Raw genomic sequence first — 21770 nt, forward strand, 5'->3', positions numbered from 1 at the left:
ACCATCTCATCCTCTGTCGTCCCCTTCTCCTCCCGCCTTCAATCTTTCCCAGCATCAGTGTCTTTTCCAATGAGTCAGCTCTTCACATCGGGTGGCCAAAGTATTGGAGCTTCAGCTTCAGCATCAGTCCTTCCAATGAGTACTCAGGGCTGATTTCCTTTAGGATGGATGGGTTTGGTCTTGCAGTCCAAGGGGCTCTCCAGAGTCTTCTCCAGCACCACGATTGCCACCCTTGGGGGTTGCTCGTTCCGCGTCTGCGAACCGCTGACAGGCCTGGGTGCGTGCGCACTCAGGAGGCGGCGTTGGCTCTGACACTCGCTAGGAAATTGCTTATTATGGGGCTGTGAAACCGTGCATTGAATTCACGCAGTTTATTTTTAAATAAATTTGGGGGAGTGGGAAAACAAAGAGAGACAATTTAAAAAGAACATTCTCCAAGCATAATGAAGGCTTTGGCAGGGGCCCAGAACCCGACCCCGAATCGCAGCTCCAGAGCTCGAGCTGGTGACAGACGCCCCCGCCCGCCCGCCTTCCCACGCCACCAGGGGCGGGGGGGGCTGCATGTCAGCTGCATTTTCAGCTTTGCCTCTGAATGGCTGAGCTTCCCAGGGCCTCAAATCCTCTGCTCTGGGCTGCAGGAAGATTTACGGGGGATTGGAGAGCAGCTTAAAGACAGAAGGATCCCTTTGCGTACAAAGGGCTTTTCAGCCATCACTGCCTGCCCCAGATTACGTGTCCCCTCTTCACACATGGAGGGGGTGAGGGGGACAGTGCAGGGGGCCTGTAATATCACAGGGCCCGGCCTCCTGGAGGAGGTGCCCCATTCACCTCCAGGGCTCCCATCCAGAGCGCCCCCCTTGGGTGCAGCCCCTGGAAGTCTTCCCCCACCAAGGACAACACCTCGGGCTTTAAGGATGTGTCAAGTCATGTCCCCCGTATGGTTTGAAAGCCGTGATTCTTGGTTCCCAACGCAGCATTTACGGATGAAATCAGCCAAGTGCAAGTGAATCCCCTTCTCTAAGCTCCGTTTCCTCATCTATGAAATTGGGATAGTAGTGACAGTAATAAAAACAGAAGTGCCTGGATAGTGAACAGAGAGCTTCTGCAGCTCCTGCGGGAGAAAGTCCTGTTGTGGAGCGTCTGCCGTGTGCCCGGCCCATGCCGGGTGCCCAGGACAGGCAGGCTCGGAGTTTCCTATCAGATCATCCCCTTCAGTGCCCAGGAAGGGCCTGGGGGAGACAGTGCCCAGAGAGGGCATGAGCTTTGCTCACGCTCACCAGCCTCTCGTGTCTGAGCTGGGGTGCGAGCCCCTGACCTCCAACCAGAGCTGTGCTGAGGTCACCCGGAGGGCTGGGAATTAGGATTGCCGCCGTTTTTCTTCTATTCTGATGAGCGAGCCCAGGCAGAGGGAGGGAGAGATGAGTCCCCAGTTTCCTGCCCTGAGTGTGCAGGCTGGGGCCGGGCATGGAGGAGGCGAGAGGGAGAAGTTTGTATTCAGAGGACTGACTGGTCCATCTGGGAGCTTCGCCATTACTGTTCTCGATAATGAGTTATACGGAAGCTGAGGATAGAATTAACAGCTCGGGTAAAACCATTTCAAATGAGGGTCCTTGGCAGCTTGGCTGACTAATTTTGATTGCAAAATTATACATCAACGCCGTCAAATCTTTCCCCCAAAAGAAACAGTTTTGCTCATCACCATCAGGCGGCTGTTCTGGCCGCGTCTGGCCTGTGAGCGAATGTGCCGGTTTGTGGGGCTGCAGCTGGAGCATTTCAGGACCTTCTCCTGCATCTGCAATTGTTTACCGCACCCCATGCTGCTCCGCCTCTTGCCCAGCTGAGGTGGCATTTCTCTGGGCGAATAGACTGTTTTCCATTTGCCCGGCACCTTCTGGCTACAGCCTGGAGCTGCTTTTACGCTGCGCTTTGTCCCAGCTGCGCCCGGCCGCGGTGCGCACGGCCGTCCCCGCCTCAGTGTTCGTCACCGTGCGCTTTGCTCCTGCTCGCCGAGGTCCACTGGCCGGAGCATCCGCACCCCGTCCCCCAGAGTGCTCTGCTGAGGCATCACGCCTCTCCTGGGTGTCTCCACCCCAGGACCCTGCCCCAGGCCTTGGTCTGACTCAGGGGTCTCTCCCCGCTCTGGGGAGCTCCTGGAGGCAGAGAGGGGGCGTCCTCAGCACCAAGCAGAGTCGGCCTTTTGCTGAACATTCTCGGGGCCTCCTGCACAGAGCTGGCTGTTTATCCTGAGGTCCCTTCTGCGTTTCTGTGGAGGTTCGCAAGGGCTGTGCCCACGCGTGTACTGGCTGCAGACTCTGGGGGCACAGGGGCCCCTGATTCTGGTTTGAGAGGCTGCCTGTTCTCACCCCGTTGGGCGGATGTACTGAGCAGATTCCGAGACTAGGGAGGCCCCGTCCCGCCGTCTGCTCTCTCACCCTTTCCAGCCCCAGAGCACCAGCTGAAGGGCCTGCCTCGGTCCTCCCAGAGAACCTCGTGACACCTCCTTGGTTTCCATGGTGATGTCAGTTTCCATCCTGACTGCTCTGGACAGGGATTATAAATTCATTATTTCATACTTGGGTCTGGTGCTCCGCCTTCCTCAGCCTCCAGGTTTCAGAGTCTTGGTGGGACTTTATTCATTCATTATCTGATTGGGGGAAAAAAAAAATGGATTGAGTTACAGCCAGAGTTATTTCCTTCTCCCTGGGGCCTGAGGATCATCGTGTTGGAAGATGAGCAGGGACCCTTGAGAGGCTGGCCGGGCAACCTGGAACTCCTGGAGTGCCCCAGAGGCATGGGAATTGCAGGTTTTAATCACCGGTGGATGAACTGAGCTGCCACGGGCTCGCCTACACACGGGCCCCGGGAGCTATAGGGGTGGGGGACGTCCGCTCACCGCGGATCACGACCCTGCTGGCCACTGGGTCACTTGATGTTGCTGAGTTTCTCCCATGGAAATTGTTTGCAGCAGCAACGGGATCCCCCCCAGGCTCCCCGGGTGTGGGATTTTTCAGATGATATGGCCTGACTTACCCATTTTCTCTCTTTCTATTCACACTCTCTGGCCAAGTTCGCCTCTGACCCTGCATGGCCAAGTGCCTGATGAGCCCAAGGCTGGCGTCTTGGTGGCCATCAAGGTCTGAGGCCTCGTCTCTGAGCAGACCACGCTTTGCCGTAGTATCCTGAGGGGCCCGAGGCCTGTGCTGTCCCCCTGACTCTGCAGGGGCCGTGTGACCCTGCCGCCTCTCTGCCCAGGTGGACGACGGCTGGGAGGCAGGGCCTTGAGCAGGGACACCCCAGCCAAAGCGTGCCTTCCCATGGGCCTCTGCGCTTCGACTGGGGTTTAGTTGCAAATACATTGACAGATGGTTGATCTGGGTTGGGACTGGAGGGAATCCTCAGGAGGAAGTGTCTGACCAAGTCCATCTATCACCGGGCTCCTGGCATGTGATGAGAAAGGCCCAGGGGCAGGATGGGCGAACGGGATTGGGGAGGGCCTGTGAATCTGCCTGGTCCAGCCCCGGCTTGGGCAAGTTCCCCTGGACACCTCGTTCAGGTCCTCCCCAGGTGTATGCTTGCTTGCCCCTGGTGATGGGGAGCTCACTACCACGATGAGGGGAAACTCAGCCTCAGATGGGAGGCTGTGTCTTCTCCTACCTCTGAGTCAAGCATGGGGGTGCAGAGGCATCCAATGGGGTGCTGGGGTCTGTATCAGCATCTCATTCAGAGGATAAGTGGAAAAATCCAAGAAGCATCTGGGCCAGCTCCACAGACCTCCCAGGACATGAAAACCCCCACGTTCCCACGGCCTGTGCTGGGTGAGCACTCTGTTCCTGGGCCTGGCGGCATCGTGCGGACAGCAGCAGCGCACTGCTGTAGCCTTTCTGGAGAGAGGACTCGCCAGGGCCAGCGGGTGGGCATGCTTGTCCCATGCGTCCAGTTCTTGATAACAGTGCTGCTGAGCGTGAGGGGGGCTCACCTACACTACCGCAGTTTGCATGGAGGAGCGTCTCAGTTCGGGCTGGGCCGCCCGGAACCAGCCTGGGCCAGACCAGCGAAAGTGGTAATCACAGCTAAGCAACAACACAAAGGAAGAATTCGGGAATGTCAACCTTTGGAGAAGGGAATGGCAACCCACTCCAGTATTCTTGCCTGGAGAATCCCACGGACGGAGGAGTCTGGCGGGCTATACAGTCCACGGGGTCGCAGAGAGTCAGACATGACTGAGCGAGTTTCACTTCACTTCCACAGCACAGACAAAGCAACACACACATTTGCACATTTCAGCCGGACTGAAATAAACATCCACCTGCCCAAGTGTCCTTAGAGACGACAGATCTGAGAGTGACCCCAGGGTGGGGGAGAGATGGGAACAAATGTGGCTGATTTCTTGTCGGGTAGACCTGGCTGGTCTCTCCATCTCATTCAAACCCCTTTCTCTCCCGTCGGCTGCCTGGGATGTGAGTGTGAGTTACCTAACTGCTCTGTACCTCAGCAGTCACAGGGATAATAAGAGGGCCTTTTGTAGTCATGGGGTCGTTATGAAGATTAATTTGGGTGAATGCTTACAGCTTAGAAAGTTCCAGAGACGTGGCCTGCAATAGAAACACAAGAGCCGGGTGAATTCGATGCAAGGCGATGTGTGGGCAATTCTTGAGACATAACAGGAGCGCAGTGGGCAGTGATCTCTGCCTTCCCGGCCACCTCAAAGCTCATCTGGACAGAGCTCTGTAACCATGCATAGCTGTACCCACCTCTTCTGTCACAGGACAGCCCCCACCCCCCCAGGTTGTAAATCATACAATACACGCCTAATGCAGATACACTTGCAAGCGTGCAAAAGAGAAAAGAAAGCAATTCGCTAATAACCTGTTCTTACACTCAGATGTGTTTCTATCTGGTCTGTTTTCCACGTCTGTGCATGTGCGTGCCCACGTCTTTGTGCATTCACATGTAGGTGTGTGTGAATGTAGTTTTTAGCAGAGTTACAAGGATCACCATTCCCAGTTAATCAGAGCCTCCTCCTCAGGGTACCGGCCCTGCACCGGGGCTGGGATCTGAACACGGCGTGGGTCATGCTGGTTGCCTTCCAGGAGTTCAGAGTCTCCTGGCAGAAACAGAGACACACAGATTTTCCACGTACTTGTGAAAGTGCAGGAAGGGCCTGCTGTGGATTGAATCTCAAATAACTCCTGTAACATTGCGTATGAGTGTTTTCTGATTACGGTTTGACTCTGATCCCGTGATGTGTGTTTGCCGATTGAGTTAAATGTTTGCGCTACAGTTGATTCACCCAATAGACTCTGCTCCTGGCTTGCTGATCTAAGCTGTGAGATGACAGGCAGACACAGCTTCAGGTGTTGACAAGTGGGTGTGTTAGCCCAGCCCCAGAGCTGAGGGCAGCGTTGGGCTGACAGATCAGACCATTCGCCAAGTGTCTGATCCTGGTGGAAGGAAGGTGCTCACAAAGCCACATGGCCGTGGTCTCAGCTGGAGCTCCCATGACATTTACCACTGGGGCCTCCCATCTGAAAGCCGAGACCACATCTTGATGCATGTTGAGATCGTTCTGCCAAATTTGCCCCATCATTAACTTTCAATCGCTGTTAATTTTAGACAGGGCTCTTAATTCAAGTTTTTTGTCTTTGTCAAGTTGATGGAGATGGGTCTGTTTTTAGCCCTGGTGGGAGGTGGCAGGGTGGTGCTCCTTCACCCGGACTGCAGAACACCCTCAGACGCAGCTGGTGATGAAATGCCAGTCTTGTGATTTAGGGAAATCGGCTCAGGAAGTTTATGTGTGGAGCTGGATTTGACAGGTCTGCTTTATAACAAGTCACTCCTGTGAAGGTAGTATTCTGTCTGAGATATGTGAGGTGTGATTCAGCCAGATGTTTGGGTCTCAAACAGAATTGTTCCCATCCTTGTTCCTTGGAGGAAGATAAAGTGACTTCACCCCAAGGAGAGGTTGTAAATTAGATTTCAAACATGAAGGTCTTTTTGTATTCAGGAACCCAACCCTTCCACCATTTTCTTCTCTTGAAACAAGTTATCAATATATGCCAGTTTTCACGATGAAAGACATATAGATATATTTTTCCCCCTCTACTTTTAGCTAGAATTCCGTAGACCAACCTGAAGTATGGAGAGAAGCAGGGTTGTCTTTATTTATTACAGATAATATATATATGGGAAGATGGTGACTGTTCTTGGCTGTGAAAATGAAACCAGTTTGGCTGATGAAAGTGACCTTGAATGAAAGGAACATCTCTGTTGAAATTTACTCAACTGCTTCTTCTCCTCGTTGACGGTTATTATTAGGCATCCATTCAGAGGACATAAAGCTCCTGTCTGACGCCTTCCCTTCCTGTTGTTCAGGGGACCCCTGGGCCAGGCTTTGCCCACGGCATCTCCGGGTCACTGCCCAACTCCACCACTCACCACCAGACCCCCTGCTCACTGCCACGGTCACTGGCAGCTGTGAACAAGCCCAGGTCTGCCCCACCCAAGCCTGGGTTCCATCTGTGACAGTCTTAATTAGAGGACGGGTCATGTTTCTCTTCTGGGCCCATTGTCCCGCACAGACACAGATTAATTCTTGGCATTTGTAATTAACCTTGGCTGAGAAGGCAGCAAGAGAGCCTTTTATCAGATCCTTCTCCATTTTTCAGTATCATACAGAACCCATCTTTCTTTGATCTGGTGTAATCAGCATGTCGATCACATATCTGAAACTCAAGTGTGCAGGTATCTTGGAATTCTGTGGCCCTGGACCCTGTGCTCGGAGGGCGGTTGAGGATGCCTGGGATGGAGGGAGGCAAACTGGGGGAGAGGTCACCTCTCCGTGTGGACTTGCTTTGAAAAGAAGGACTCACTTAGAAATAGCAGGTGGGGTCTGGCTTACTCCCTATTCACTAGTTTGCGGCAAGTTCAGCGGGGGCTGGGAGACTTGAGCCTCGGGGTAGGGAGGAGGGAGGTCAGGACTGCTGTTCAGGGGTCAGATGCAGCCTGTGCTATCCCAAGGCAGAGCTGGGGCTGAATGATAGGCCCCCGGAGAGACAGGCTCAGTTAAACACAAGGAGGAGCTTTGGCAATTACGGACCCTCCGGTCATATGAAGCAAGCAAGTTGAACGGCCATTTGACTGGAGTGCTGCAGTTACAATAGTGTGTGAATGAGGCCTTACCATCCACAGGTGAGGTTTATGTGGTATTCACCTCCCCATCAAATATTCTTCTCATGCAGATATTATTAGAATCCCATTTTACAGATAGGAAGCCCGAGGCTGGGAGTGATGGGCAGCTTGCCCATAGAATGGGGCAGAATCTTGTAGACCCTAAGGTTTTTCTGGACTCTTTTTCTCAGCAGAGACAAGGGACTCACTAGAAATATGTTGCTTTGTTTGGAAGATTTATACCAAGACCACTCTGAAAGTCCCACATTCTTTTAGGCTGTGGCATGCTTAGAGAACATAGTGAAGACAGCTGCAGGCATTTGCTTTTAAGAAACCACCCAATGTTATTTTTAAAATTCTTTTCTTGAAATACTTGGTCTCAGACGTTCAAAGCATCCACTGTGATGGTCACGGGCCTCCGATGTAGCAGCCACTTCCAGAAAAGGTGTGAACATCTGATGCTGCCCAGGGCAGGGAGGTGGTTTCTGGGGGTGTCACCGGGAGAACCATCTCCCTGGGGCAGAGTCTTGCAAAGATGCCGCCTCGGTGAGGATGCTTGTATAGCAGAAGCTGAGATGACAGCCAACAGAGGTGAGGGGTCACTGTTCTCAAAGACACGCTCAACATTAGCCTGGGATTCAGGACTGAGCCTGAGCCTCTCTGCACTCTGTTTAGATGCTCTGTCATGTCCAACTCTTTGATGGTACCGATCTCATAGACGGTAGCCCTCCAGGCTCCTCTGTCCATGGGATTTTTCAGGCGAGAATACTGGAGTAGGTTGCCATTTTCTCCTCCAGGGGATCTTCCCGACCCAGGGATTGAACCCATGTCTCTGGTGTCTCATGCACGGCAGGCAGACTCTTTTCCACTGAGCCACCGGGGAAGCCCTGTGTGCAAGCCTGGCTCAATTTGAAAAGAGCTGCTACTCACAGATAGGAACCTGGCGCGCACGTTCCCCAGCTCTTTGGCTTTCCAGAAATAGCGCTCGCAGGGGCTGAGCGTCTGCGGTCAGCCTGGTCTTACAGAAGCGGAAGTTGCTGAGGCTTGTCAACCATCTCACTGACAATTCTTGTCCTGTTGGAGTTCTGTTGGCGAGGTGGTGAGCTCCCCGTCACTGGATTTCCGGGTTGCTGGGGCCATGGCAGGGAAGCTGGGTGTGTCAGGGATTCTGTATTCAGAGAAGCTGGGTGTTTTCTCAACAGTGGAACTTTTGCCGTCATGGAGGGGCCGGGACAGGGGCATCCAATGACCTTGGAGCCCTGGCGGGGTCCACACTCTTGTATCTATCATCCTAGAGCCTGGCCCTGGGTGAGCATGCCTCTGACGGCACTCTGCTTCCCCTCTCATAAATTGAGGGCAGCCCCAGGCCCTGGGCTCATCTTGGGTGAACCACACAGTGCAGGAGAGGACGCTTTGTTTTCGTGGAGTTGCTTTGTGGGTACTTTCCATTGACTTCTTGTCGGAGTTGCTCACTTTTCCATTTCTAGAAATGGTGCGAAAGTTTCCCATTTAAGTAAAAGCAGTGAAGTGTTATTTGGTCAGTGGTGTCCAACTCTTTGCCACCCCATGGACTGTAGCCCCCCAGGCTCCTCTCTCCATGGAATTCTCCAGGCCAGAATACTGGAGTGGGTAGCTATTCCCTTCTCCAGGGGATCTTCCCAACCCAGGGATCCAACCCAGGTCTCCCACACAGCAGGCGGATTCTTTACCATATCTAAAAAACTTCCGAAGGTGCCCTCCTGGTGGGTGATTCTGGTGCAGACGCTGAGGGCGGCCCCTGAATGATCAGACACGGGTTTTTTTTTGAGGCTAAGCGATGCCGACAAGGATTCCTGGCTCTGCTTGGAGGGGACTGGGGTGGCCTCCTTGACCTGCAGCCCAGCTGAGAGAGCGTTCAGGCATGCATGCGCTGTGAGAGAGGCGGGGACCCCAGGGCCAGGAGATGAGCCCTGGAGCGGGCAGGCTGTGCTCGAGGCCGACTCACATTAGGGACAGCTTTCCCCAGCATGTGACACCAAAGGCCTGCCCCCCAGCTCCTGCCACTGGCAGCTGCACCTAAAAGGTCCCCTTTTGGAAGAGAGCCCTCCTCTTCCTCCTCCCTGGGGAAGGCTGAGTGCCCCCAAGGTGACTGAATGAGTGGGCTCTGGACAGAAGGAAATGCTCCTCCAGCTGCCCACCCCCACCCCTACCATTCTCTTTCTAATTCAAAGTATGATTTAAACCGTCTTTGAAGGAATGTCCCAGAATAGTGGGTAGTGGACACGGCTAATCTCCAAACTCCCGAGACGTCCCAACGAGAGCGGCGGGGTCATCCCCACCCTCATCTGCCCTGACAGCCCGACAACTCTGGTGTACCAGCTGTATGTAGCCTGCAGCTGCTCACAGCCAGAGGACCTACTGTGTGCCAGGTGCTGGGGAGGCGGGACGGGCAAGTCCTTGGTCCCTGTGCTCGAGAAGGGACGGACCCCAACTGTGAAGTGTCAGAGAAGAGGCGATGCCATGCGTTCGGCAGTAACGAAGAGGAACAAACCCGCTTCTCCAGGAGCCTCTGGGGAGAAAACGGGTTGGTGAATGAGGGTGGGATATGAAGAAGAAAGTGACGCAGGTCGGAAGACAGGGCGTCATCGGGAAAGCTTGAGACGGGAGAGGCGCCGAAGTCTCCCCAGGACCGCAAAGGGCGGGTGGCGTCTCTTGGGTGGGGGGAGGCATCTCAGGGCCAGGATGGGGGTAAAGCTGGTGCCTGGGGCTGAGTGGGGGAGTGATGGAGTGGGGCGGTCCTGGCCTGCAGGTCTGGGCTGCAGGAAACACGGGGGATGCTCACGCCTGGGTGTGCAGGCCTCTCCTTCCTCGTCTACATCGATGCAGTGCTGGGCATAAAGCTGGTTCCCGGGCGATGCCTCCAGGCCGTCCACACACTTAACGCAAGGCACAGAGTCCAGGCCCCTCTGGAGGGGCCCCAAGGCTGGTCAAGGCCACCGAGATGAGTTTGAAATTGATTTCCTGTCCACCCTGCTGAAGAAGTGGAAAGGGCTTATTGGCCCATAGATTGATTGGGTCCCAGTGACATTGAAAAAGTCGCTCAGCGGTGCCCCACTCTTTGTGACCCCATGGACTACACAGTCCATGGGATTCTCCAGGCCAGAATACTGGAGTGTGTAGCCTTTCCCTTCTCCAGGGGATCTTTCCATCCCAGGGATTGAACCCAGGTATCCCGCATTGCAGGCAGATTCTTTACCAGCTGGGCCACAAGGGAAGACCAAGAATAATAGGGTAAGAAGGAAATAGCAACCCACTCCAGTACTCTTGCCTGGAAAATCCCATGGATGGAGGAGCGTGGTAGGCTGCAGTCCATAGGGTTGCAAAGATTCGGACACGACGGAGTGACTTCACTAGCGTATTCCTTCTCCAGGGGATCTTCCCAGCCCAGGGATTGAACCCAGGTCTCCCACACTGCAGGCAGATTCTTTACTAGCTGAGCCACAAGGGAAGCCCAAGAATACTGGAGTGGGTAGCCTATTCCTTCTCCAGCAGATCTTCCCGACCCAGGAACGGAACCGGGGTCTCCTGCACTGCAGGGGGATCCTTTACCAACTGAGCCGTCAGGGAAGCCCCATACTGGGTCCCAGACTGGTCTGCAAACCCTGGAATGAAGCGGAAAATGGTGCTGATGCGCCTGTGTGTTTATAGGTTTGCTGAGACTCTTAGCAGGGTCTCCTTCCAGAGGAGAGGGTCCTCTGTCCTCCCAGGTGAGAGGGCAGGTATTGCCGACCCGCCTGCACTTGAGAACCCAGCAGGCGAGGGGGGCTGGGGGGCAGGCCGCAGCTGGACAGCAGAGGTGGTGGGCCGGCGGGGGTCTCCTGCAGACATGGGGCTCCGTGCCAGGGCCCACAACCCATTTAGAGACCCACAAAAAATGTTTTACTGTCCTTTAAAATCAGAAGAAGAAGAAATAAAGTTTTAGGTCAAGGAAATGTTTTGATGTATAATAGGAATATATTCTTCTTTTGTTTTACACCAATGCAGCTGCAAAATAGACGTGTTAATATCTTTTATGGAGGAAGTGGCCCGCAGAGGCCCAAATGCCTGAGGCCCCCAGAAGTCATTTTGCACCCCAGATGGCTGAGAGGAGCCGATTCTGGAAATAGGGACAGAATCCGTCGTTGGTCTCTCCCACTGGCTTTCTCGGGAGATAAATTTGTCTTTGCAGGTCTCAGAGGGGCCGTGGCGGCTACTTTCCAAGCTGGTAGCTAAGCCACCAGCCTCCCTGATTTCCCGACTCTCCTGAGGGACAGGTGTTTCTGGGTGACCTGCCTGTCTGGACTCCGTGAGGTCAAGAGACCCGTTCAGGGGCTGCTGCTCCCCAAAAATCTCAGCCTTCCTGGCCAGACACAGCCAAAGTCTTCACTAAACCCCATCGCTCGCGCTTCCTTTGTTCCAGGCTCCTCTGTTCCAATATGACAGCATCTTCTCCAAAGAGAAATTCTTGGAAGTAAGGAATGTGCAGTTTTCTGACAGCAGACGGGTGGGGGTGGGGAGGCGGCGGGCATGGGAGCCTGGGGAGGGCTTTCTGCTTTAGAACCAGTATCAGCAATTTCCACCCCCCTCCAGGAGGTTCCCTGGGCGTGCTTTATGTCTAGAGAAGGTGGCACCAGAAACATCACAACTTCTCCAATTACCCTTTATTACCATAAATAGATCTGAAAAATGCCAACTCTTCCAGGTAGTAGGAATGCCGAGCATCATTTTGAAGAGTGACGGCCAAGAGGAAAAAAAAAAAAAGTCATGTAATTTCATTAAAAATTTCACTTCAAGTGACTGTTAAAAAGGAGGGATGGGTGAAATTAAAATTCAATCAGGTCATGAGCAATGGAGGGTAAATAATATTTTTAAAGGACAGCTGAGGTGGAAACGTTGATGAAGACCCACCTATTAAAATACACTTTATCCCTCAAACAGATATGATGTAAAAATGCCGTTTTCCACAGATCAGTAATGTTCCTCCATTTATTTTCTGCTGACTGATTTTGATTTATAGTGATCCTTTCAAAGCTTAGTTCCCAACTCTTTTTTTTAAACCCTGGGCTGCGTGCCTGTGAAGGTGGCTGATTGATGGAGGGGTTGAGCGGGCGCTCACCTGCTCTCTGTTAAGGCCCAGCCCAAGGTGGGAGCCCCAGCATCTCCCAAGGGGAACTGGCGGTTGTGAACAGGGCCCCCAGGGAGCCTTCCAATGGCCCCTGCTGTCTGGGGCCGACTCTGTTTGAAGGGGCACCTGGAGCAGTGGTCCAGGGGTCCCTAACTGTGGAGTCAGGCAGCCCCCGGTGGAGACCCCAGCCCTGCCCATTCCCAGCCATCACCTCCTACAAGCTGAGCCTCAGCGTCCCCATCTGGAAGATGGGCGAGTGCCTGTATCAGTGTCCTGGGGCGGCCATAGCAAAGCACCACAAACGGAGTGGTTAAACAGCAGAGATTTTGTTCTCTCAGGGTCTGGAGGCTGGAAGCTCAAAGTCAAGGGGTTGGCAGGGCTGGTCCCTCCCCAAGCTGTTGAGAGAGAGTCTGCCCCAGGCCCCTCCCCTAGCTTCTGGGGGCTGCTGGTCATTCTTGGGGTTCCTTGGCTGGTAGATGCATCGCCCCGATCTCTGCCTTCATCTTCACATCTGCTGCCTGTGTGCAATCTCTTCTCTTCATACAGACACATGTCACTGGGCTTAGGGCCCACTCACATAATCCAGGATATGCTGGAGATCTTCAGCGACATCCTCAAAGGCCCTTTTCCCAAACCAGGTCACTTCCACAGGCTCCAGAGTGACATCCTTTGTGGGGGCTGCATCTAACCCACCATGTCCTGGGTCTGTGGGGGCTCAGAGCAGGCGGGCAGAAGGTTCCAGAAGTTTTTCCAAACAGACTTGCTTGGGAGGAGTTCCTGGGAGGAGTTAGGATGTTCCCCGGGAGGAGAGGAGGACGGGGCAAGACGTAGGCGCTTAGGAACAGCAAGTTGGGATCAAGAAGAAGGGTGAGGGGGTGGGGCCTGTTCCAGTGGGCGGGGTCTGTTCCAGTGGGTGGGGCTTGTTCCAATGGCGGGGCGTGTTACAGTGGGCGGGGCCTGTTTCAGGTAGGCGGGGTTCTCTTCCTGGTGGGCAGCTGTCTGTTCTGCCTGATTGGCACGTGCCGTCCACCTGTGCGTGCACTTGCTCATTCATTCTCGAACCCTGGCGAATGCGGCCACAAAGGCGGGGCTGGAGACCCGGCCCTGGCTCCGGATGCTCTGGGGGTCAGCTTGTCTGTGTGGTGGCTTTGAGGCATTACGAATAAATCAGCCTTAATGTAGCCTTTTGTTTGGACGAGGGCTCTCGGAGGAGTGGTGAAATACTGACATGCCGCGATCTGAAATTGGAACCGTAAAACATCCGGAGCAAAGTCAGTGGAGAGCCTGCTGGGGACTTGGCCGGGTCGCAGTGGGCTCGCGGTGGACTAGGGTGGGAGGGGCGCCACTGCCCGGAGCCCAGCCTGGTGCCCAGGGCCTGACCCTCCAAGGTCAAGGAAAACCCATCAGGGTGTCAGCTGTCAGGCAGCACTGGGATCCAAGAGCCTGGGGTTCCACTGCCAGCTAAGCTCTTTAGCTCCAGGAGAGCTCTGAGCCTGCTTTACCGGGCACCTCCAGGGGCCAAAGCTCAAGATGAGAGTTTGATTACAGCAGGAAGTGTGCTTTGGTGTCCTCCAGCCTTACACTGGTGAGTTCAACCAGGATGCACTGGGCAAAGGGCCTCCTTTCTCGCAGCCAGACTTCCAAAGGCCTCAGGGCTATGTTCTCAAGTCAGGGCAGCCTCCCTCGGTGTGCCCCCACGTGCCTACCTGCAAAACGGGAGCAGAGTGGTTCCCGGCAACCAGGGCTTCTGGGAGGATTAAAGGAGCTGACATCTAGGAAGTGCTCAGCGTGGGACCCAGTAGAGTAAATCCGTCTGCTTTTCACACATCATGATGATTGGGAGGTTTTCCTGGTCTGGCACACTTGCTGCTGCCGTGCTGGGCTCTGTGGGCTGGAAGCGAGTCTAGGGACACACCTGCTGCCCACAAGGGCCGGGCAGCTGCATTGGGAAATAGGTTCAGGAGAACAGTGTGGCCCTGCAAACGACCACACTTCAGCTGCCAGTGTGGACACCGCGGGGCCCTGGAGAAGCCCCCTGGGACCTTACCCTGGGGCGCCTGCCTCTTGCTGTCTCTCCCAGGGAGAAGGGGCTGTGGCCGCTGGTGGGCAGGGTCATGGGTTCAAGGCCACGGCTCCCGTGAGCTGTTCTCTTCCTCTAACGTCCTCTTTTACTTCTTGCATCCCCGGCCCTGGCTGGTCCATGTGTCCAGGCCTGCCCATCACGCGGAGGGACCCCACCGTGGCTGCTGTTACAATGGCGTTTTTATGGGCCTTGGTTTCCAACACGGGGCCAGTTGGAGAGTGGGGATGGAGGGTGGCCGCAGGCTCAGCGGTGTCTCCAGGTGCCCTTGGGGTGTGGGGAGGTGGGAGCTTGCATAGTCTCCATCTGTCTATTTCTATGTACATCTGGCAGGTGTGTCTCCCAAGTCTCACTTTCTTTTTATTTATTTAAAAATAACAAGAAGTTACAGAAACAGTGCCGAGATCCGTGTTCCCTTTACCTGGCTTCCTCTGATGACGTTGCTCAATGTATCCTCAGTGAGCCGGCAGACCCAGGAAACGGATGCCAAGCCTCCTTTGCAGAGAATCCCTGCCTTTGGGTTGAAGCTGGTGCCCAGATCCAAACTGCCGTGTCTGCCTTGGTTGGCCAACAGCCTCTGTGTGCATCTGTGTCCTTCCGCCTAGGAGGAAGAGGAACCAGTGCCCTCCCACCCAGAGCCTCACAGAAAGCCCCCTCCCCCTCCCCAAGCCTCCAAAAGGCCATCCTTGGATTGCCTTGTCTTGGTAGAATCTTCTGAACAAGGGGCTTCCGTGGGGTCACCTGGCTTCTGCATCCACAGAGAGCAGCCATCACCCCTTCCCAGGGCCACCTACCTCCCCTCCAACCTCCTCTGCTCCTGGAAGCACCAGCTGCTCTCTTCCTGCTTTTCTGAAGCTTGGGGGTGGGGGTAGGGAGGAGGAGTTGCTCAGATACCAGGGAGATGAAGTGAGGTTCTACTTGGGACTTGCTGGGTGGCCTCTGACCTCTATTCCTGTGACCAAGACAGAATGACTGAATGGGTTCAAAGCCCTGTGACCTCAGAAAGGGATCCTATTTGGGGCTGGGTGTCTCAGAGCATGGTGAAGCATCCCCGAGGGCCTGGGTATCACCTTCGTTGTTGAGGAGGGAAGGCACAGTCCATTGGGCAGCCCCCCAACTTGAGTCAGTGGGGTGCCAGGCCCTCCACACATGTTATCATCACACTTTGTCATCACAGCCACTCGGAGGTGTGTGGCCTTTATCCTCCAGTGTTGTAGACGAGACACTAGAGCAGGGAGGGTCATGACACAGCCGTGTAGGTTCACCGACAGGCAGGGTCTGGTCCAAGGCTGTGTATCTTCCCCTGCCATGGGTCTCACCCTGGTGCTGGGCTTCAGAGCAGAGCAGATGGTGAGGGGATGGGGCTCAGCCCCCAAAACATTGTTCTTGAGCTCATGTCCACTGTCGGAAAATCTGATGTAATCAAATCAGCAACCTAGTCTGGAGACATCCTGGAAGGCTTCCTGGAGGAGGTGGCAGCTATGCTGGCCCAGTAGGTGGAGAGGTGCAGGGGTCTGGGCCAGGGAAGAAAGGAGGATGGGCACAGAAGTGGGCAGAGGAGCCTATGGTGGTGAGTAGGTAGGTCTGCCCATTCATTGATTTATATAACAAGCTTCTCAGATATTTCATTGTCACCTACACTAACACATACGATGCTTCCCTGGTGGCTAGATGGTGAAGAATCTACCTGCAATACAGGAGACCCAGGTTCAGTCCCTGGGTTGGGAAGATGTCCTGGAGAAGGGAATGACTTCCCACTCCAGTATTCTTGCCTGGAGGATTTCACGAGCAGAGGAGCCTGGCGGGCTATAGTCCATGGGGTCTCAAAGAGTCGGTCATGACTGAGTAATACTTTCACTTCCACTTCATAGCAACTCACCTACACTGCCACACGCAATGCTTCTCACAAGTATCATTAAACAAGTGCTGCACAGACCATGAGATGCAAAACAGTGTTTCACAGAGAAGGCCCATGCCACCTCCGGTCCCACCCCAACCCTGAATCTAGCACTTGCTGAAACCCTATTTGTCCCCAAACTTTAAACCTAACCCTAACCCTAAACCTCATACAAACTCTAACTTGAGTGCCAGCTCTAACCCTGGCCCTAACCTAGCTCACTGTGGACCCACCACCCTCATTTCATCTCTGCTCCAGTCCTGGGAGCCTACACAGCGTCTGTGTCACAGATGAGGAACTGAGCCCCCTGGAGTACAGGGCTCCTAAATCGTGGAGCCAGGATTCAGACCAGATCCCTTGGGCTCTGGGAACACAGTTGGCCCCTTGTGAAGTCCTCCAGGCTCTGCAGAGGAGCCTGGAGTCAGGGGGCCCCAGGAACTGAATACGGAGGGAGGGTGTGGCAGGTGGGGACCCAGGCTCTCTACTCTGCGGAGGTTTCTGCTGGAGGGAAATGTCTGGGGCCATCGGCAGCGTTGACAAGTGCTTTCGTGGCCCAGTTGGGAGTGAGAACCTGCAGGGAGGCTCCCAGAGGCTCCCCAGCATGTAGAGTGCAGGAAAGCTTCATGGAGGAGGGGGAGAAGGCAGGCGGGTGAGCCTCCTGGGGTCGCAGCAGTGAGTGAGGACACTCACGCAGTCTAGGGTGTCTATTGGGAAGCGCTGGGCTGTGCCAAGGCCTGACTCTGGAGAACTAGCACCCGCCGTGTGGCCTTCTGAGCCTGACAGATCCCTTCACCCTTCCCCTTGGGGGCCTTTAGCAGAGAGAAACAGGATTCCCCTCACTGGTATATAAATGCGGAATTGATTTCTCTTAACGGGAATTGACTTCTTCATGGAGGATGCATCTAGGCGAAGGCGTCCACTGCTGAGCCGACAGCCTTCCTGGGGGGTGGGGAATAGGCGGTCTGGCTGCCTTGTGGTCAGCAGGAAGCCCCTTCCTCTTCAGCTCGGGCTGCGGAGAAGTCCCCAGGAGGCTGTTCTAGAAGGAGCCACGGGCTCGGCCTCAGGCCAGTGGGTCTGGTTATAGTTCTGCCGTCTCTTGCATGTGCCTCTGGGGGTGGCCACTGCCCCTCCCACCTCGGCTTCTCATCTGCAAAGTGGGGGCCAGGGGCCCATTTTCAGGGCTGTTGGGGGAAACGGTGGGAGAACGTGTGTTCTCGCCTGGCCTCCTGCATGCAAGCTTTTTGGGAGAAGCCTGGTGCTTTTGGGGGGCAGGGGTCCGCGCCCTCCCCCGTATCGTGATTCATAGCCATGTCTGGGTGAGGGGTGGGGACCCTCCGGGTGGGGACACCCTTCTGTTTTCCTTCACCTTGTCCGACCACCTCGCTGCCCCCAAGGGAGCAGGACTGCCTCAAGGTCCAGGCAGCCCGGTTTAGTTAGGAAGGAATTTGTCAATGTGCTTCACTGGAAGCAATTATTAAGCACCAGCTAAAAGCTTTCATCAGGGTCTAATCTTTGCCAGCCATGTACGCCAGCCCCACCAGCATGAAAATGGGCATTTTTTTTTCATGTTTTGAAGGTAGGAGGGAGAAAGACTGTGGCCAGATGTGAGGGTTCATCAGAGGCGAGGTGCCCTGGAGTGGCCGTGTGGCCTGAGGTCACATACACACACACACACACACACACACGTGCGCGCACGCCCCTCTTGTGTGGAGATGGAATCGCTGACCCAAGCTCACACACACACACACACACACACACACGCACGTGTGCACATGTGCCCCTGATGTGTGGAGGTGGAGTGGCTGTCAGGCCAGTGGGCTGCAGATAGTAAAGGGTCCCCAGTGGAAACCTCCCCTCCCCCCTGCCAGCCCTCCCCCTCCCCCAAAGACCACCCTGTAAGAAGTCTCTTCCGTCCCCTCTAGCACCCCCTGTCATCACGTGTCTTCAAGCGGAAATGAGTATCTACCCTTGTCTTCGCTCCCTTTTTCAATGGAGGTAAAATTCAGGGAACAGAAAGCCTACCATTGGAACCGTGCTGAAGAGTTAGTTCAGCTCAGGGGGTCTGCCTCTCCCATGTTGAACACAGAAGGGATACAGCACTGTTCCTCCCCGGCTCCACTCGCTGAGCTGGCCTCCTTGCAGCCGGTGGGGGGTCCTTTCTGCAGTCTGCGTGGTAAGTCTTTCCTCTTGGACGCTGCCCCGTGTTCCCGTGGGCAGCTGAGTCCCGGCGAGTGGGCCAGGCCTGCGGTGGGTCTGCACGGAGCTTCCAGTCTGCAGCTGTTATAGACGGTGCGCGGGCAGTCGCCCAGGACACCCAGGAGTCCATGTGCACGGGTCATCCATGGAAGAGCTCCCCGAGCGGAAGTGCCGGGCCGCGGGGCCGACGGGCTGTGATTCTGCCCGCTGTCATGTTCCCGCCGCAGGGCGTCATGGGGCTTGGAAAGAGCTCCGTCGTGAGCCCGTCCTGCTGCATCTCTCCCGTCTGTCCTGGTCCAGGCTGTCCCTCCCTGGGCTGGCATCCTTCTAAGTGCAGGGAGTGAGTGAGAACACCAGGGCCCGCCAGGGCTCATCCGGGAGGAGGTCTTCATCCTCGAGACGTGGGCCCAAGAACAGCTCTGCTGTTGGGTGAGGCATTGGCCGAGACCTACATCATCCCCATGGACAGAGGGGGGTGCTGGGCTCAGAGAGGCCAAAGGCCGTGATGACACGAGGCAGGTCCAAGGCTCAAGGCAGGGAGGTGCCCACGGGCCTCCCGGAAGATCAGCCAGCAAGCTGCTATCCTGCAGACGTGCCCTCGCCAGGCCAAGGCCACAGCCCCGTGTCCTCCAGGAGGTTCACCCCGACAGCCCCCTTTTTCAGCACCCGCTGTAGGTCAGCCTTCCTGCCCAGGGCAGGGAGCCCTCACCCAGGACCCAAGTCCCATCTGTACAGGAGGTCAGGTGCTTCGTTACATTGAATGAGGCTGCGTCCAGGCTCCTCTGGGGCCCCCAGGGTGGTCTCCTGAGCACAGAATGTGGATCTCTTATGAAACTGGTGCAGTTTCCAATTCACTGTGAATGTTCAGGTGATTTTTTTTTCTTCAGTCAGTGATATCAAAATGCCTCCCTCCTGTGTTTTGATCATCAGCCCCTTCCCCTGGGAACTGGAATTTCCTGTTAGCTCAGACAGTAAAGAGTCTGCCTGCAATGCGGAAGACCCGAGTTCGATCCCTGGGTCGGGAAGATCCCCTGGAGAAGGGCATGGCAACCCACTCCAGTGTTCTCGCCTGGAGAATCCCACAGGCGGAGGAGCCTGGCAGGCTGTAGTCCACGGGGTCGCAAAGAGTCCGACATGACTGAGTGACTACACTTTACTTTTCTTTCTTTTTGGCCCTGGGAACTAATGCTTGCATGCATGCATGCTCAATCTCCCGGTTGTGTCCGATTCTTTGGGACCCATGGACTGTAGCCGCCAGGCTCCTCTGTCCATGGGATTTTCCAGGCAAGAACACTGGAGTGGGTTCTCCAGGCAAGAACAGTAGAGTGGGTTCTCCAGGCAAGAACACTGGAGTGGATTCTCCAGGCAAGAACACTGGATGGGTTCTCCAGGAAAGAACACTGGAGTGGGTGCCTCTTCCTCCTCCAGGGGATAGACCCAGGGACTGAGGGACATGGAGCTTGGAGGGTCTGCCCCCAGAGCAGAGGGGTCTTCCCACTGCCCACTGCAGAATCAGCGGTGTCAGCTGGGGCTGTCCGGCTCTCCCCAGCCCCAGGCTGATCAGCTGGGCAGTTCCAGGGGTCTACCTCCGGGCAGGCACAACCTGCGTCCTGGCCTCGGGACCCCATTTCTCCTCCTGCTTGGTGGGTCAGCGTGGTGCCTGGAGGGCACCCCCAGCAGGAAGATGGGTGGCATCCCCTTGATGGAAGAGTGGCTTGTGAGCAGGTGGCCAGGGCACCTGGCTCTGGCTGGCTTCACTGCCTTCCTCGTCGTCAGTTTGGGAAATGCCACATATATTTCTGCCAACAAGCAGTTTGAGTGCTCGCGATACATCAGGCTCTGTGCCCAGCAGTGGGACATAAAACAAGACACAGCCCCCCTCCCTCAAAGGGCTCGTGACTCAGGGTGGTGACAGACCTGTTGGCTGTGCTGGGCGAGTGGGAAGCACAGGGTCTAAAGGACTTTGGAGGAGACAGTGAATCCAGGGGAGGAGCCTGGGGGACTTCCTGGAGGTGGTGTCACTTAGCCTGCGATCTGAATGCTGAGTAGGATTTAACCCAGGCATTAGAGGTGGGGGTGGGGGGAGAGGAAGAGGGTCCCAAGATGAGGACCAGCTTTTGCAAAGGCCGGAGCTTAGAATGAAGGGGATGGGCATGAGTGGGGAATCTCACCCAGAGGGAGTGGGAGGGGGAACCCCTTGGTGATGGCCCACTGTGGCAGGACAGAGTCCACATGGGCAGAATTTACCAGGAGACTGAGCTTGGTGCACAGAGGGGCCCGAGCACCAGGCCAGGGGCTGAGCTCCCCGCTGCCCAGGTGTGCAAGCAGAGCCCAGATGGCAGCTGCTCTCCAAGGACGCAAGGTTGACAATTTCGCCCTGGATAGGGCCAGATTAAACAGACTTTGAGGTCCCTTCCAGCTGTCACGCTCCCGCTTCTTGAAATCCCCTCTGGGAACAGCAAGATGATAAAATATAAATCAATAGGTTAAAAATACGCTTGTCTCCTGCACGTCCAGGGCCTGTCACTCTGCTGCCTTCCCCAATCTTCAGATGATTCCTGCTTGACTCGGGCAGCCCGAGAGCCCAGCAGGAGAAAATCGCTTTGTTCCCGAGCAAGGCAGGCTGATCGCGCCTCCATTGACAAGACCTCGGATTTTTTTTTTTTTAATCATCGCTGCCTTTAAAATGTACACTGTCCCATTTCACTTGACATCTCCTCCTTCTATCTTCCCTGCTTTAATCACCAGGGAAAGAAAGATCAGCCAGACTGCGGCAGTGCCTATGCCCACCAAGATGGAGAGCAGAAAAGTCCTGCTTGCCAGAAGGCACCAAACTTGGGGATGGCCCATGTGGTGACCCCAAATTAACCAGGCCGACCGCTCTGCTGGGACCCCGGGGGGCTGTTCCCGCTTCACCTCCTGGGGTTCCCATAGCAACGGGGATGTTAGGAGCCGCTAATAGGGTCTGGCAGTGAGTGAAATGAAATTTGATGTAGAGGCTTGTGAAGTAATTGGGAAGAGGGGGACCCTTTCTCGCCTGGCAGGTGAATGAAATCTCATTCCCTTGCTGTTCATACATTTTTGGGGGGTGGGAAACTTTCTGCTGCTTATGTGCATTTATTTTCATTTTTATAAACAGTTGTATTTCCTGCACAGTCCTGATATGAAGAGGCTTTGTTAAGTTAGGGCCCAGTGTGTGCGGTAAACAGTTTAGCACCAGCGACAAAAAGCGTGTGTGCCTTTGATGACTCGTGCCCGCCTCCTCCCCACCCCCATGCCCCCCAAGG

General features: G+C 55.2%; 1 protein-coding gene across 1 annotated transcript in view; it reads left to right on the forward strand.

Annotated features, from left to right (window-relative positions):
* SORCS2 (sortilin related VPS10 domain containing receptor 2) overlaps positions 1-21770 on the forward strand; it is a 488906-nt gene that overhangs the window by 165865 nt on the left and 301271 nt on the right. The gene's annotated exons all lie outside the window — the stretch shown is intronic.

Source organism: Cervus canadensis, chromosome 26, assembly GCF_019320065.1.
Source record: "Cervus canadensis isolate Bull #8, Minnesota chromosome 26, ASM1932006v1, whole genome shotgun sequence".
NCBI lineage: Eukaryota > Metazoa > Chordata > Mammalia > Artiodactyla > Cervidae > Cervus > Cervus canadensis.